The 17,199-nt window shown below is 43.8% G+C and overlaps 1 pseudogene; it reads right to left on the bottom strand.

Moving 5' to 3' along the window:
- Window positions 1–1,694: 1,694 nt before the first annotated feature.
- On the bottom strand, window positions 1,695–4,643 carry LOC129841816 (forkhead box protein B1-like; annotated as a pseudogene).
- Window positions 4,644–17,199: the final 12,556 nt, after the last annotated feature.

Raw genomic sequence — 17,199 nt, 5'->3', positions numbered from 1 at the left:
AGCAAGCAATGCAGGTGTAGAAGCACCGTGGCTAGGAACCCGGTCTCATACATCGTGGCTAGGAACCCGGTCTCATACATCGTGGCTAGGAACCCGGTCTCATACACCGTGGCTAGGAACCCGGTCTCATACATCGTGGCTAGGAACCCGGTCTCATACATCGTGGCTAGGAACCCGGTCTCATACATCGTGGCTAGGAACCCGGTCTCATACATCGTGGCTAGGAACCCGGTCTCATACACCGTGGCTAGGAACCCGGTCTCATACATCGTGGCTAGGAACCCGGTCTCATACACCGTGGCTAGGAACCCGGTCTCATACATCGTGGCTAGGAACCCGGTCTCATACATCGTGGCTAGGAACCCGGTCTCATACACCGTGGCTAGGAACCCGGTCTCATACATCGTGGCTAGGAACCCGGTCTCATACACCGTGGCTAGGAACCCGGTCTCATACATCGTGGCTAGGAACCCGGTCTCATACATCGTGGCTAGGAACCCGGTCTCATACATCGTGGCTAGGAACCCGGTCTCATACATCGTGGCTAGGAACCCGGTCTCATACATCGTGGCTAGGAACCCGGTCTCATACATCGCGTTGATAGTGCATCGAGGAAAGTTCACTTGTTATCCGCTTGACACCTAATCTATAATATCAGTGTTGTAAAGGCAATGGGAGGGCTTACTAAATAGCCCTTAAAGTGAAACTTTAATTAACTGGTAGCAGTTATGTCAGTGCAAAACACTAAAACGTTATGAGATTCTAAAATGTCTTAAATGACAATTACGACAATTACGAGCTAGGCCTACTCTGTAATGGATATTTTTGGGAAGTTCGAAGAAAAATGTCATGTTGTTATAACTAAGTATTAGCCTAAAAGGTAGTTTCCTCTTCGTGTTAATGTTTTTCTTCTCCGCGTGTCTGTTAGCGTGTAGCTGAATGAGTCCGGTTGTCTGCGCTGTGACCATGTCAGTAACTCCATGTATTCTAAGCGCCCGCATTGTGATTCTGATTCAGCGGTTCCGTCGTCTCTGTTCTCTGTTCATTCTGTTATGACTGTGGGAGCGGCATGAGGAAGACCCTGTCACTGTGGGGTCTGGTGTAGCCACACACTGTACACAGGCGCTGTACTCTGATAGACACAGCAATATACCTGAGCCACCGTACACAGGTGCTGTACTCTGATAGACACAGCAATATACCTGAGCCACTGTACACAGCGTTCTGTACTCTGATAGACACAGCAATATACCTGAGCCACCGTACACAGGTGCTGTACTCTGATAGACACAGCAATATACCTGAGCCACTGTACACAGGTGCTGTACTCTGATAGACACAGCAATATACCTGAGCCACCGTACACAGGTGCTGTACTCTGATAGACACAGCAATATACCTGATCCACTGTACACAGGTGCTGTACTCTGATAGACAGCAGTATACCTGAGCCACTATACACAGTGTTCTGTACTCTGATAGACAGCAGTATACCTGAAATTAAATAGGTCCGTTCGAACATGAATAGGCATGTGATGTAATACTAGTAATAATAATAACAATAATTAATATTATTTTATTATAATGAACCTGTTATTATGTTGCTTGTCTGGAAGTCTTTTTATTATAAATAACTGCATGATAACAGTATTAGACCAGTTGTTAACCATCACAGAATACATCAAACATTACAATAAAGTTCACACCATTTTAATGACAAAATATTTCGATGACCATGTTTTCAATTCAATGCAGATTATATGCAAATGTCTATAAAGCAGCATGCTGTCAGAGAAACACATAGTTTAGGGATGAGCTGTCAGAGAAACACATAGTTTAGGGATGAGCATGCTGTCAGAGAAACACATAGTTTAGGGATGAGCTGTCAGAGAAACACATAGTTTAGGGATGAGCTGTCAGAGAAACACATAGTTTAGGGATGAGCTGTCAGAGAAACACATAGTTTAGGGATGAGCTGTCAGAGAAACACATAGTTTAGGGATGAGCATGCTGTCAGAGAAACACATAGTTTAGGGATGAGCTGTCAGAGAAACACATAGTTTAGGGCTGAGCTGTCAGAGAAACACATAGTTTAGGGATGAGCATGCTGTCAGAGAAACACATAGTTTAGGGATGAGCTGTCAGAGAAACACATAGTTTAGAGATGAGCTGTCAGAGAAACACATAGTTTAGGGATGAGCTGTCAGAGAAACACATAGTTTAGGGATGAGCTGTCAGAGAAACACATAGTTTAGGGATGAGCTGTCAGAGAAACACATAGTTTAGGGATGAGCTGTCAGAGAAACACATAGTTTAGGGATGAGCATGCTGTCTGTCCCTTTAACAGATAAAAAAAATCAACATTTACAGCATTTAATCCACAAGTCACCAGGGCGTTCAATTAAACGCTTCACAGAACAGCTTATTAAAACTGCATTTTACAACGTTGTCATAGCAACTTATTTGCAATTATTCACATTTATTCGCATATTTATTTTGCATTTAGCAAGGACCCTATAACCCTATAGTTCACTTAACATTATTATTTTCTAAGATTTAAAAAAGTGTAATAATTCTGTCTTTTTTTTTTTTACAGAGATGCTTAAAACAAATCCAGTACATCTTTGTTATTCCCACAGAAACCACCAATCCAGTATCAAAAATAACAATTTGTTAAAAACAATAGATCCATTCAGAGGTCCGTCTGATTGACACACATTGACATTGTAATCCAGGGTTTGTTGTCGTCAGATATGTCATTGTCTAACGAGTCAGGTTGTAGTTCAGAGGGCTTGTTTTCTGTACAGCACTTCGAGATATTATCTGATGTACGAAGGGCTGTATAAAATAAAATTGATTGATTGATTGATTGATTGTTCAGTTCTAATCACTATGACTAACTTCGAGGTCCTTGATAATAACTGCAATAATGTAGTAAAGTGACATGACCTACCCCCAATATAACCATAGTTTGTCAGGTGCCATTAAAGCATTGGAAGCCCAGATACAAATGGAATAATGTTTTTTCGGAAAAGTAACTCCCTCTCTCTCTCATTCTTCTGACTGAGCCTCTGTTTGCAGTGCCTCACTCCTTTACAACTCGGACAAAAACTGTAAACACAGATACTTCATAGAGCAATATTTCACTATATCTCTGTTGGAGCCATGTTATAGGACAATGAGCATTCAAACCAAATACACAGGCTCTACACTGCTACACGGGACTATATTATCTTGATCGTAGTGATTCTCGGCACAACATGTCAGCAGCAAGAGTCAAAATGAAGTAAGGATTTGGTCTGAGCCTGTTGGTCTCATTCATAAAGGGTTCAGTATAGCTCTGTAGGTCAACGCACCACCACGGACTGCACCGTGGGGTTGGTGTGAGTCTCCCCGGGAGTGGATGGGCTGCTTTTGCTGGTGGCTGCCTGCGGGGACGTGGGGCTCAGAGACTGGTAAGAGTTGGAGAGGAAGGCGGGGATGTGGGGGCGTTAGCACCCCCGGGAGAGCCACCGGGGTCGGGGTGGGTTTGATGGGCACTGGGATGGCCGGTAGGGTCTGTCCTCCGTGACACATTGATTTAAGGGGCATGCCGAAGGCCCCGTAGTCACCGCGCATAGAGATAGGAGAAACCGAGTCCACCATAGTGTTGTACATGTGAGGCCAAGCTGCAGCCAGCTGGTTGTGTAGCGGGTAGCCTGCAGACACGGACTGACTCCCAGGCACCTTGTACTCTCTGGCCATGATGTTCTCTATAGCAAATGGGTGTTTAAAAGTTGATGGCTGCGACACTCCCAAGTTATAGCTGGAGATCTGAGGGAGGTGTGTGCTGGTGGCAGCCAGGGCGCTAAGCCTGAGCTTAGACTGCTGTTGGAGGTAATGGGCCGCGTCAGACTGCTTGGACTGAGCCAGGTGCTCCTGCGCCGCCATCATCATCATCACCTTGAACCGTTTACGGCGACGCAAGAAACTCCCGTTCTCGAACATGTCCCCGCAGCTGGGGTGCAGAGCCCAGAAGCTTCCCTTCCCGGGCTGGTCCGGACGCCGCGGGATCTTGATGAAACAGTCGTTGAAGGACAGGTTGTGTCGTAAGGAGTTCTGCCACCGCTGGGTGTTCTCTCTGTAGTACGGGAACCTGTCCATGATGAACTTGTAGATCTCGCTGAGAGGGAGCATCTTCTCCGGGCAGGACTGGATGGCCATGGCGGTGAGGGAGATGTAGGAATAGGGAGGTTTCTGTTCGCTGTACGTGTTCCTCCCTGGTCGAGGCATCCTGACAGTGTTTTTTTCAACACACTTCAAATAACTCGTTCCGCTTCGTTTGTCTTGGTGGTGAACACTTCTCAACACTCTGCAGGAAAATAAACATTCTGCATGTAATAAAATCAAAAACAGAGGAGTATAGTTAAAGTTTAACGTTTGAAAGTTGCGGTCTATCGATCCATTCTCCAGAACTCTGTGCTGCAGCTCTCTCTACCTGCCTGGTTGTCTTGGCCGAGCTGTGAGCTGTGCTCTTGACTTTAGTAAAGTGGCAGTCAACTTTTCTCTCCGTGTTAGCTGAGTGGAACGGATCTCATCTCCCCTTCTCATCCCGTCCCGATGAGCTAAGTAGCAGCGATACTTCCATGTCCTCCTCTTACTGCCGTGGGATAGTGGGTTGTCGTTACAGCAGCTGGACAGCAGTATAATAGACCCCTCCCCCAGAGCAGCTCCACTAATGTGTAACCTCATATCACATGACAGCACTCGGGGAGGAGGGGCTTAATCTGTTTTCATTGACACCTACTGTATTTACATGGACACCTTGGGCCAATAGAAATCATTTCCATCTGAAGATAGTGCAACGGGTAAAAAGGCTCGGGACCCTGAATTGAACCGCGATGGCTAACGGTGTGGAGGTATTCGCTAACCTTTCCTCAGGGGGCTTAAAGTCGTGAATTCACACTACAATTAGAGCTACTGAGCTATGGGATGTTTGACATGGAAATGGGCTGTTAGGGTTTGGGTTAGGGTTAGGGTTAGGGAACTATCACTGTGGGTTAGGGTTAGGGTTAGGGTTAGGGAACTATCACTGTGGGTTAGGGTTAGGGTTAGGGTTAGGGAACTATCACTGTGGGTTAGGGTTAGGGTTAGGGTTAGGGAACTATCACTGTGGGTTGGGTTAGGGTTAGGGTTAGGGTTAGGGTTAGGGAACTATCACTGTGGGTTAGGGTTAGGGTTAGGGTTAGGGAACTATCACTGTGGGTTAGGGTTAGGGTTAGGGTTAGGGTTAGGGAACTATCACTGTGGGTTAGGGTTAGGGTTAGGGTTAGGGAACTATCACTGTGGGTTAGGGTTAGGGAACTATCACTGTGGGTTAGGGTTAGGGTTAGGGAACTATCACTGTAGGTTAGGGTTAGGGTTAGGGTTAGGGAACTATCACTGTGGGTTAGGGTTAGGGTTAGGGTTAGGGTTAGGGTTAGGGAACTATCACTGTGGGTTGGGTTAGGGTTAGGGTTAGGGTTAGGGAACTATCACTGTGGGTTAGGGTTAGGGTTAGGGTTAGGGTTAGGGTTAGGGTTAGGGAACTATCACTGTGGGTTGGGTTAGGGTTAGGGTTAGGGTTAGGGTTAGGGAACTATCACTGTGGGTTAGGGTTAGGGTTAGGGTTAGGGAACTATCACTGTGGGTTAGGGTTAGGGTTAGGGTTAGGGTTAGGGTTAGGGAACTATCACTGTGGGTTAGGGTTAGGGTTAGGGTTAGGGAACTATCACTGTGGGTTAGGGTTAGGGTTTGGGTTAGGGTTTGGGAACTATCACTGTGGGTTGGGTTAGGGTTAGGGTTAGGGTTAGGGAACTATCACTGTGGGTTGGGTTAGGGTTAGGGTTAGGGAACTATCACTGTGGGTTGGGTTAGGGTTAGGGTTAGGGTTAGGGTTGGGGAACTATCACTGTGGGTTGGGTTAGGGTTAGGGTTAGGGTTAGGGAACTATCACTGTGGGTTGGGATAGGGTTAGGGTTAGGGTTAGGGAACTATCACTGTGGGTTGGGTTAGGGTTAGGGTTAGGGTTAGGGAACTATCACTGTGGGTTGGGTTAGGGTTAGGGGTTAGGGTTAGGGAACTATCACTGTGGGTTAGGGTTAGGGGTTAGGGTTAGGGAACTATCACTGTGTGTTGGGTTAGGGTTAGGGGTTAGGGTTAGGGAACTATCACTGTGGGTTGGGTTAGGGTTAGGGGTTAGGGTTAGGGAACTATCACTGTGGGTTGGGTTAGGGTTAGGGTTAGGGTTAGGGTTAGGGAACTATCACTGTGGGTTGGGTTAGGGTTAGGGTTAGGGTTAGGGAACTATCACTGTGGGTTGGGTTAGGGTTAGGGTTAGGGTTAGGGTTAGGGTTTGGGTTAGGGAACTATCACTGTGGGTTGGGTTAGGGTTAGGGTTAGGGTTAGGGTTAGGGAACTATCACTGTGGGTTGTATTGTTAGAATGTTTCATGACGTCACGTTCCCTTTGTTTTGTATGCTACTGTCAATGTTGACAGTTCTACAAGTCACTTTGGATGTTTAAAACCTTCTGCTAAATGACCATAATATTGCTCTTTACAACAACAAAAAAAAATGTTTTACAATTTGAAGAGATGTGTATTGTATTTCTGTTCGTCTATAAATGTATTCAGTTTGTGAGTCGGTGTGAATATTATCGAGCGGATCTGATCTGATAATCGGGGTTCAATTCATTCAGGCAGGTGTGTAAAGGGTTACATTGGTGAGTAATGCCGCTTAAACGCCAAACTCTACATATTTCCACCCACAATCAGACAGGAAAATCATCGTTTCAAATTAGCAAACACACTTAGCACCTGCAAATAGATCTAATGAATTAGTATATTGCTATTAAATGTGGCATCCAATTAATTAATGCACTATAAAATCATCATGGCAATATGCCAGAGACCTACACAATTATGCTTCACTGAACCAACAAATAACCACCATCATTGATTTATTATTGATTTATATTTATAACCCTAACCCTAATTCATGAATAAACCTAAAATGGTATGAAACTTTTACCTGCCTCAACCTCCTCCGTTTTCCTGCATGTCCAGGACATGAGACGAGATGGAGTGTGGTCTATGAAAACGGGTTTAAACTGTAACTTCATAAGGGAAGTGACTTTAGTATTTGTAAAACAAATTCGAAAAGTACTTCAGAAATGCAAAATAAAGCCTTTGACCTAACGTGGTGAAAACTGTATAAAATAGTTAAGTCAATTATATGTCTCTAAATTATATAATTTTGAGACATGGCCATTCAAACTATTTGCCAGACACACCACGGAGCACGTTTCCTCTTGGCGGGTTCCCATTGCCAGGGACCACACACACGCCACGCGGATTTGGTGATAATTTATGCTAATGAGGCTCCATAAATCCCCAATACAGTCCATCATCAGACTGACGGATTAGCAATAGAATCTGGTCTGGAAGGGAGACTCTATGGTCACGGTTATGGGCCTGTCGACTACTGTAGGAAATCAACAACTCGAGGAAACTATGGTTATAAAACAATCGTCTCCAAGTGGTTAATAAAAGTACCAACCAAACTGTTAGGTTTCCTTGGTTGCCACAGAAAATAGACTTCAGGAAGTCAGTTCCACGCTGCGAATGGAAGCAGTTTTTTTATTTCCATGGGTTTTATTCCGCGTGAAGAGCTTCTTTTAACTTGTCATTCCTCTATTGGTGATCGGCAGAAAGGAGTGTGATCTGTCTGGGAGCCTTGCAGCGCCCCGGGTCCATGAGGGTCCTTTATGACAACAGTATTCACACATAAACCTGCCACTCTGATTGCCTGACACATCTTTCACTGGTCGTCCTCTTTATCTTCCCCACTGAGAGGTGATCAAATTAACAACAGTCTTCTTGTCCCCGAGGTTCCCCTGAAATATAATGGATCGAAACCATTTTTATGTTAGTTTATTTTTAACCACAAATACTGACCTATAACACAATTGACACATTGATATTTGGCTGGCTATAATATAAAATGTTATGCATTCTAATTCCAGACATATTGTGGGCTCTAAAGTGCACGCTCACTTTACAGGCTAAGCATTCTGGGATGTTATCACAGTTTACTATGATCACAAAGACACAGTAGAAACCTGAAGGACGACCACTCCATCAGACCACATAACTCCACCCCAATCAGACCACATAACTCCACCCCAATCAGAGTACATACCTCCACCCCAATCAGACCACATAACTCCACCCCAATCAGACCACATATCCCTCCCCCCCAATCAGACCACATATCCCCCCCCCCAATCAGACCACATGTCTTTACCCCAATCAGACCACATAACTCCACCCCAATCAGACCACATAACTCCACCCCAATCAGACCACATGTCTTTACCCCAATCATACCACATAACTCCACCCCAATCAGACCACATAACTCCCCCCCAATCAGACCACATAACTCCTCCCCAATCAGACCACATAACTCCACCCCAATCAGACCACATAACTCCCCCCCAATCAGACCACATGTCTTTACCCCAATCACACCACATAACTCCACCCCAATCAGACCACATAACTCCCCCCCAATCAGACCACAGCCTCCACTCGTCTGGGAAGGCTTTCCAACAGATGTTGGAACATTGCTGCTATAACAGCCTCCACTCTTCTGGGAAGGCTTTCCACTAGATGTTGGAACATTGCTGCTATAACAGCCTCCCCTCTTCTGGGAAGGCTTTCCCCTAGATGTAGGAACATTGCTGCTGTAACAGCCTCCACTCTTCCTGGAAGGCTTTCCACTAGATGTAGGAACATTGCTGCTATAACAGCCTCCACTCTTCTGGGAAGGCTTTCCACTAGATGTAGGAACATTGCTGCTATACCAGTCTCCACTCTTCTGGGAAGGCTTTCCACTAGATGTTGGAACATTGTTCCTATAACAGCCTCCACTCTTCTGGGAAGGCTTTCCACTAGATGTTGGAACGTTGCTGCTATAACAGCCTCCACTCTTCTGGGAAGGCTTCCCACTAGATGTAGGAACATTGCTGCTATAACAGCCTCCACTCTTCTGGGAAGGCTTTCCACTAGATGTTGGAACATTGCTGCTATAACAGCCTCCACTCTTCTGGGAAGGCTTTCCACCAGATGTTGGAACATTGCTGCTATAACAGCCTCCACTCTTCTGGGAAGGCTTTCCACTAGATATTGGAACATTGCTGCTATAACAGCCTCCACTCTTCTGGGAAGGCTTTCCACCAGATGTTGGAACATTGCTGCTATAACAGCCTCCACTCTTCTGAGAAGGCTTTCCACTAGATGTTGGAACATTGTTCCTATAACAGCCTCCACTCTTCTGGGAAGGCTTTCCTCTAGATGTTGGAACATTGCTGCTATAACAGCCTCCACTCTTCTGGGAAGGCTTTCCACCAGATGTTGGAACATTGCTGCTATAACAGCCTCCACTCTTCTGGGAAGGCTTTCCACCAGATGTTGGAACATTGCTGCTATAACAGCCTCCACTCTTCTGGGAAGGCGTTCCACTAGATGTTGGAACATTGCTGCTATAACAGCCTCCACTCTTCTGGGAAGGCTTTCCACTAGATGTTGGAACATTGCTGCTATAACAGCCTCCACTCTTCTGGGAAGGCTTTCCACTAGATGTTGGAACATTGCTGCTATAACAGCCTCCACTCTTCTGGGAAGGCTTTCCACCAGATGTTGGAACATTGCTGCTATAACAGCCTCCACTCTTCTGGGAAGGCTTTCCTCTAGATGTTGGAACATTGCTGCTATAACAGCCTCCACTCTTCTGGGAAGGCTTTCCACTAGATGTTGGAACATTGCTGCTATAACAGCCTCCACTCTTCTGGGAAGGCTTTCCACCAGATGTTGGAACATTGCTGTGGGGACTTCCATTCAGTCACAAGAGCATCAGTGATTCATCATTCCAGAGGAAGCGTTTCCACTGCTCCAGAGTCCAATGGCGGCGAGCTTTGGACCACTCCAGCCGACGCTTTGCGCATGGTGATCTTAGGCTTGTGTGCGGCTGCTCGGCCATGGAAACCCATTTCATGAAGCTCCAGACGAACAGTTCTTGTGCTGACGTTGCTTCCAGAGGCAGTTTGAAACTCAGTGGTGAGTGTTGCAACCGAGGACAGACGATTTTTGCGCGCTACGTGCTTCAGCACTCGGCCATCCCGTTCTGTGAGCTTGTGTGGCCTACCACTTCACGGTCCCGTTCTGTGAGCTTGTGTGGCCTACCTCTTCACGGCTGAGCCGTTGTTGCTCCTAGATGTTTCCACTTCACAATAACAGCACTTACAGTTGACCAGCGCAGCTCTAGCAGGGCAGACATTTGACAAACTGACTTGTTGGAAAGGTGGCATCCTATGACTGTGCCACGTTGAAAGTCACTGAGCTCTTCAGTAAGGGCCATTCTACTGCCAATGTTTGTCAATGGAGATAGCCGAATCCACTCATTTGAAGGGGTTTGCATATATAGTCTATCTCCCCCCAACCACATTAAACACCACAAGGATAAAGTCCCCGTCCAGCTGTAAATGATCCTGATGTTACCGGAGTTAACAGTTAACCAACTGAGCTGGGAGGAGCAGTGCTTGTTAGATCTCTGTGAAGATGTGTGCCACTTCCCCGCTCTACAATATGCTAACTTTGGCCTATCTATTGTAGTTTCAGCCTCAATGAACAGGCCACCATGACTCTGTCTCTGAAAGGATCACGGCGCCTTTCTTGCTGCTCCTAAACTCCTGGGTTCAAGCGGCAGTAGATCAGCTGTAATGTATGAGATGCCGAGTCATTTGTACACGCCGGACAAAGGTTGAGCTAAGCCAAATTACATTGCACTTGTGAACTGAGCCCCAGTCTGAAGTGTCCTCTATAGTATAGTAATATATCTAGGGAGCCTAGAGCCTAAATAGGGAAGAAGACAAAGGGCCGCTCTGAATCATCTCTTGGTCGAGTAGAGAGGCGGAACATTCCCAGGGCCGCACAGGACAAAGCCCGGGTCACGCGGATGAAGAAGAGAATCAAACTGTCACTGTCACACGTCATCAGTCCGCTGATGCTGAGATTCACAATAGGAAACAAATGTTGTTAGAAGAGGACCGAATCCATTCATTAAAGCAACAAATGATCAGCCTGAACCAACTCGGGGTATGCAGCTGCCACCCAGACCCTACAATATGATGACAGAAACACCATGGAAAATAGAGATAACATATACAATATGAAGACAGAACCACCATGGAAAATAGAGATAATATATACAATATGAAGACAGAACCACCATGGAAAATAGAGATAATACATACAATATGATGACAGAACCACCATGGAAAATAGAGATAATATATACAATATGATGACAGAACCACCATGGAAAATAGAGATAATACATACAATATGAAGACAGAACCACCATGGAAAATAGAGATAATACATATACAATATGATGACAGAACCACTGTGGAAAATAGAGATAATATATACAATATGATGACAGAACCACCATGGAAAATAGAGATAATATATATAATATGATGACAGAACCACCATGGAAAATAGAGATAATATATATACAATATGATGACAGAACCACCATGGAAAATAGAGATAATACATACAATATGATGACAGAACCACCATGGAAAATAGAGATAATATATATACAATATGATGACAGAACCACTGTGGAAAATAGAGATAATATATATTAAAAAAAATAACCATGTAAATAATAACTATTATACAGGGATCATCTTTTTCTTTGCATTATAATGTTTTCATGTTAGAAAACATATGATGCGTTAATCGATTAGACGTAATTAGCAGCATCTTCATGTTATTCACTAAGGATGTAAGGGACAATATCATAGGCAATATAAACACATAAAATAGACAAATTGGCTCCATCATTGATTGAATCAGATGGCTCATTGAATCAGATGGCTCATTGAATCAGATGGCTCATTGAATCAGAGAGCTCATTGAATCAGATGGATCGTTGAATCAGATGGGTCATTGAATCAGATGGCTCATTGAATCAGATGGCTCATTGAATCAGATGGCTCATTGAATCAGATGGCTCATTGAATCAGATGGCTCATTGAATCAGATGGCTCATTGAATCAGATGGCTCATTGAATCAGATGGCTCATTGAATCAGATGGCTCATTGAATCAGATGGCTCATTGAATCAGATGGCTCATTGAATCAGATGGCTCATTCATCATAAAATCCACTGATATTGCCAACTACTTTAATTACTTTTTCATTGGCAAGATAAGAAAACTTAGGGATGACATGCCAGCAACAAACGCTGAAACTACACATCCAAGTATATCAGACCAAATTAGAAAGACAAGAATTGTACTTTTGAATTCCGTAAAGTCAGTGTGGAAGAGGTAAAAAAAAGTATTGTTGTCTATCAACAATGACAAGCCACCGGGGTCTGACAATCTGGATGGCAAAATACTGAGGATAATAGCAGACGATATTGCCACTCCTATTTGCCACATCTTCAATCTAAGCCTACTAGAAAGTGTGCCCTCAGGCCTGGAGGGAAGCTAACGTCTATCCGCTACCCAAGAATAGTAAAGCCCTCTTTACTGGCTCAAATAGCCGACCAATCAGCCTGTTACCAACCCTTAGTAAACTTCTGGAAACAATTGTGTTTGACCAGAAACAAACTGACAACAGACGTTCAGCATGTGTATAGGAAAGGACACTCAGCAAGCACAGCACTTACACAAATCACTGATGTGTCACGCCCTGACCTTGAAAAGCCTTTTAATGTCTCTATTTGGTTTTGGTCAGAGTGTGATTTTGGGGTGGGCATTCTGTTTTTGTTTTCTATGATTTTGTATTTCTATATTTTGGCCGGGTATGGTTCTCAATCAGGGACAGCTGTCTATCGTTGTCTCTGATTGGGAACCATACTTCGGCAGCCCTTTTGCCTCCTTTCGTTGGGGGAAGTTAACTTTGTGGCACATAGCCCTTAAGCTTCACGCTATTGTTTACTGTTTTTGTCTGCGTCTTTTCTTAATAAAAGGAATATGTGCGCTCATCACGCTGCGCTTTGGTCCACTTCCTTCAACGGCCGTGACATGATGATTGGCTGAGAGAAATGTATGAACAAATTATTGTGGGGGCTGTCTTGTTAGACTTCAGTGCAGCTTTTGACATTCTTGATCATAGTCTGCTGCTGGAAAAAATGTATGTGTTATGGCTTTACACCCCCTGCTATAATGTGTTATGGCTTTACACCCCCTGCTATAATGTGTTATGACTTTACACCCCCTGCTATAATGTGTTATGGCTTTACATCCCCTGCTATAATGTGTTATGGCTTTACACCCCCTGCTATAATGTGTTATGGCTTTACACCCCCTGCTATAATGTGTTATGGCTTTACACCCCCCTGCTATAATGTGTTATGACTTTACACCCCCTGCTATAATGTGTTATGGCTTTACACCCCCTGCTATAATGTGTTATGACTTTACACCCCCTGCTATAATGTGTTATGGCTTTACACCCCCTGCTATAATGTGTTATGGCTTTACACCCCCCTGCTATAATGTGTTATGACTTTACACCCCCTGCTATAATGTGTTATGGCTTTACACCCCCTGCTATAATGTGTTATGGCTTTACACCCCCTGCTATAATGTGTTATGGCTTTACACCCCCTGCTATAATGTGTTATGGCTTTACACCCCCCTGCTATAATGTGTTATGACTTTACACCCCCTGCTATAATGTGTTATGGCTTTACACCCCCTGCTATAATGTGTTATGACTTTACACCCCCTGCTATAATTTGTTATGGCTTTACACCCCCTGCTATATTGTGTTATGGCTTTACACCCCTGCTATAATGTGTTATGGCTTTACACCCCCTGCTATAATGTGTTATGGCTTTACACCTCCTGCTATAATGTGTTATGGCTTTACACCCCCTGCTATAATGTGTTATGGCTTTACACCCCCTGCTATGATGTGTTATGGCTTTACACCCTCTGCTATAATGTGTTATGGATTTACACCCCCTGCTATAATGTGTTATGGCTTTACACCCCCTGCTATAATGTGTTATGACTTTACACCCTCTGCTATAATGTGTTATGGCTTTACACCCCCTGCTATATTGTGTTATGGCTTTACATCCCCTGCTATAATGTGTTATGACTTTACACCCCCTGATATAATGTGTTATGGCTTTACACCCCCTGCTATAATGTGTTATGGCTTTACACCCCCTGCTATAATGTGTTATGGCTTTACACCCCCTGCTATATTGTGTTATGGCTTTACACCCCCTGCTATAATGTGTTATGGCTTTACACCCCCTGCTATAATGTGTTATGGCTTTACACCCCCTGCTATAATGTGTTATGGCTTCACACCCCCTGCTATAATGTGTTATGGCTTCACACCCCCTGCTATATTGTGTTATGGCTTTACACCCCCTGCTATAATGTGTTATGGCTTTACATCCCCTGCTATAATGTGGATAAAGAGTTACCTGTCTAACAGAATACAGAGAGTGTTATGGCTTTACACCCCCTGCTATATTGTGTTATGGCTTTACACCCCCTGCTATAATGTGTTATGGCTTTACACCCCCTGCTATAATGTGTTATGGCTTTACACCCCCTGCTATAATGTGTTATGGCTTTACACCCCCTGCTATAATGTGTTATGGCTTTACACCCCTGCTATAATGTGTTATGACTTTACACCCCCTGCTATAATGTGTTATGGCTTTACATCCCCTGCTATAATGTGTTATGGCTTTACATCCCCTGCTATAATGTGTTATGGCTTTACACCCCCTGCTATAATGTGTTATGGCTTTACACCCCCTGCTATAATGTGTTATGGCTTTACACCCCCTGCTATAATGTGTTATGGCTTTACACCCCCTGCTATAATGTGTTATGGCTTTCCATCCCCTGCTATAATGTGTTATGGCTTTACACCCCCTGCTATAATGTGTTATGGCTTTACACCCCCTGCTATAATGTGTTATGGCTTTACACCCCCTGCTATAATGTGTTATGGCTTTACACCCCCTGCTATAATGTGTTATGGCTTTACACCCCCTGCTATAATGTGTTATGGCTTTACACCCCCTGCTATAATGTGTTATGGCTTTACACCCCCTGCTATATGGTGGATAAAGAGTTACTTGTCTAACAGAACACAGAGGGTTTTATTTAATGGACGCCTCTCAAATATAATCCAGGTAGAATCAGGAGTTCCCCAGGGCAGCTGTTTAGGCCCCTTGCCTTTTCAATCTTTACTAATGACATGCCACTGACTTTGAGTAAAGCCTGTGTGTCTATGTATGCGGATGACTCAACACTATACAGGTCAGCTACTACAGCGACTGAAATGACTGCAACACTCAACAAAGAGATGCAGTTAGTTTCAGAGTGAGTGGCAAGGAAAAGTTAGCCGTAAATATTTATAAAACTTAAAGCGTTGTATTTGGGACAAATAATTCACTAAACCCTAAACCTCAACTAAATATTGTAATAAATAATGTGGAGATTGAGCAAGTTGAGGTGACTAAACTGCTTGGAGTTACACTGGATTGAAAACTGTCAAAACATATTGATGCAACAGTAGCCAAGATTTTTTATTTTATTTTTTTATTTCACCTTTATTTAACCAGGTAGGCCAGTTGAGAACAAGTTCTAATTTGCAACTGCGACCTGGCCAAGAATAAAGCAGTTCAACACAGACAACAACACAGATGTAACGTTCGTCTAAGTCGTTCTCCTCCTCAGACGAGGAGGAGCAAGGATCGGACCAACATGCAGCGAGGTATGTAGACATAATGATTTAATTAAATTGACAAGACGAACACTGACACGAAATACACTTGAATAAGCTACAAAACAAGAAACGATGTGAACAAACCTGAACGAGATAACATAACGCACGAACAGGAACGAACACATACACGAACACAAACGAAACAGTCCCGTGTGGTGCGACATACACAGACACAGGAACAATCACCCACAAACAAACAGTGAGAACAGCCTACCTTAATATGGTTCTCAATCAGAGGAAACGTCAAACACCTGCCCCTAATTGAGAACCATATCAGGCAACACATTGAACCCAACATAGAAACACATAACATAGAATGCCCACCCCAACGCACACCCTGACCAACTAAACACATACAAAAACAACAGAAAACAGGTCAGGAACGTGACAACAGAGTTACACATGGGATGAACAAACATACAGTCAATAACACAGTAGAAAAGTCTATATACAGCATGCAAGGCAATAAATAGCGAAATAATTACTAGTCCAAAAATTTCAGAATGTCATTTTTCAATCGTTTGACCGCTGGTTTCATAGTTTGATTCAGGTCTAGTGTGATTGAACAAAAGTTTGTGAGCTAGCTAGCTAACATTTTTGGCTAGCTGTGATGGTATATCAACTGGCGAAAACTAGCCAAGTTCATTTAACTTCTGTTGAAATTGGATAAAAAAAGACCACAAAACATTTTCCATACAGCTGTTAGATACTACTACATGACAGATAGCTAGAGGCTAAAGCTAAACTGGCTGCTGTAGCTACTAGCTAGCTAGCTAGTTCATTCTCTTCAGACAAAATGTCAGTCGAGAGGGGATGAAACAATGGCTAACATTACATGTCAGCCACACTACTAGCTCAGCACTGGGAATACAGAAAACACATTCTGTTATTAAGTCAAACAGCAGTTACCTTGCCAGCTACATCAGTCAAATTAAGAGCAGCCAATTTCTGATTTGCTTGCTTTTACAAAGAAGAAGAAGAAGAAGAAGCTTTGCCTTCACACTGCCTATCTGCTCTGTGGTGTCCGAGAGTTCCTAAATCAAGTACTTATGTCATGCAATAAAATGCTAATTAATTACTTAAAAATCATACAATGTGATTTTCTGGATTTTTGTTTTAGATTCCGTCTCTCACAGTTGAAGTGTACCTATGATAAAAATTACAGACCTCTACATGCTTTGTAAGTAGGAAAACCTGCAAAATCGGCAGTGTATCAAATACTTGTTCTCCCCACTGTATATACTGTACTCGATACCATCTACTGCATCTTGCCTATGCCGTTCTGTACCATCACTCATTCATATATCTTTATGTACATTTACATTTTACAT

Source organism: Salvelinus fontinalis, unplaced genomic scaffold, assembly GCF_029448725.1.
Source record: "Salvelinus fontinalis isolate EN_2023a unplaced genomic scaffold, ASM2944872v1 scaffold_0001, whole genome shotgun sequence".
NCBI classification, from domain to species: Eukaryota; Metazoa; Chordata; class Actinopteri; order Salmoniformes; family Salmonidae; genus Salvelinus; species Salvelinus fontinalis.
This window is presented reverse-complemented; position numbering and strand designations above follow the sequence as displayed.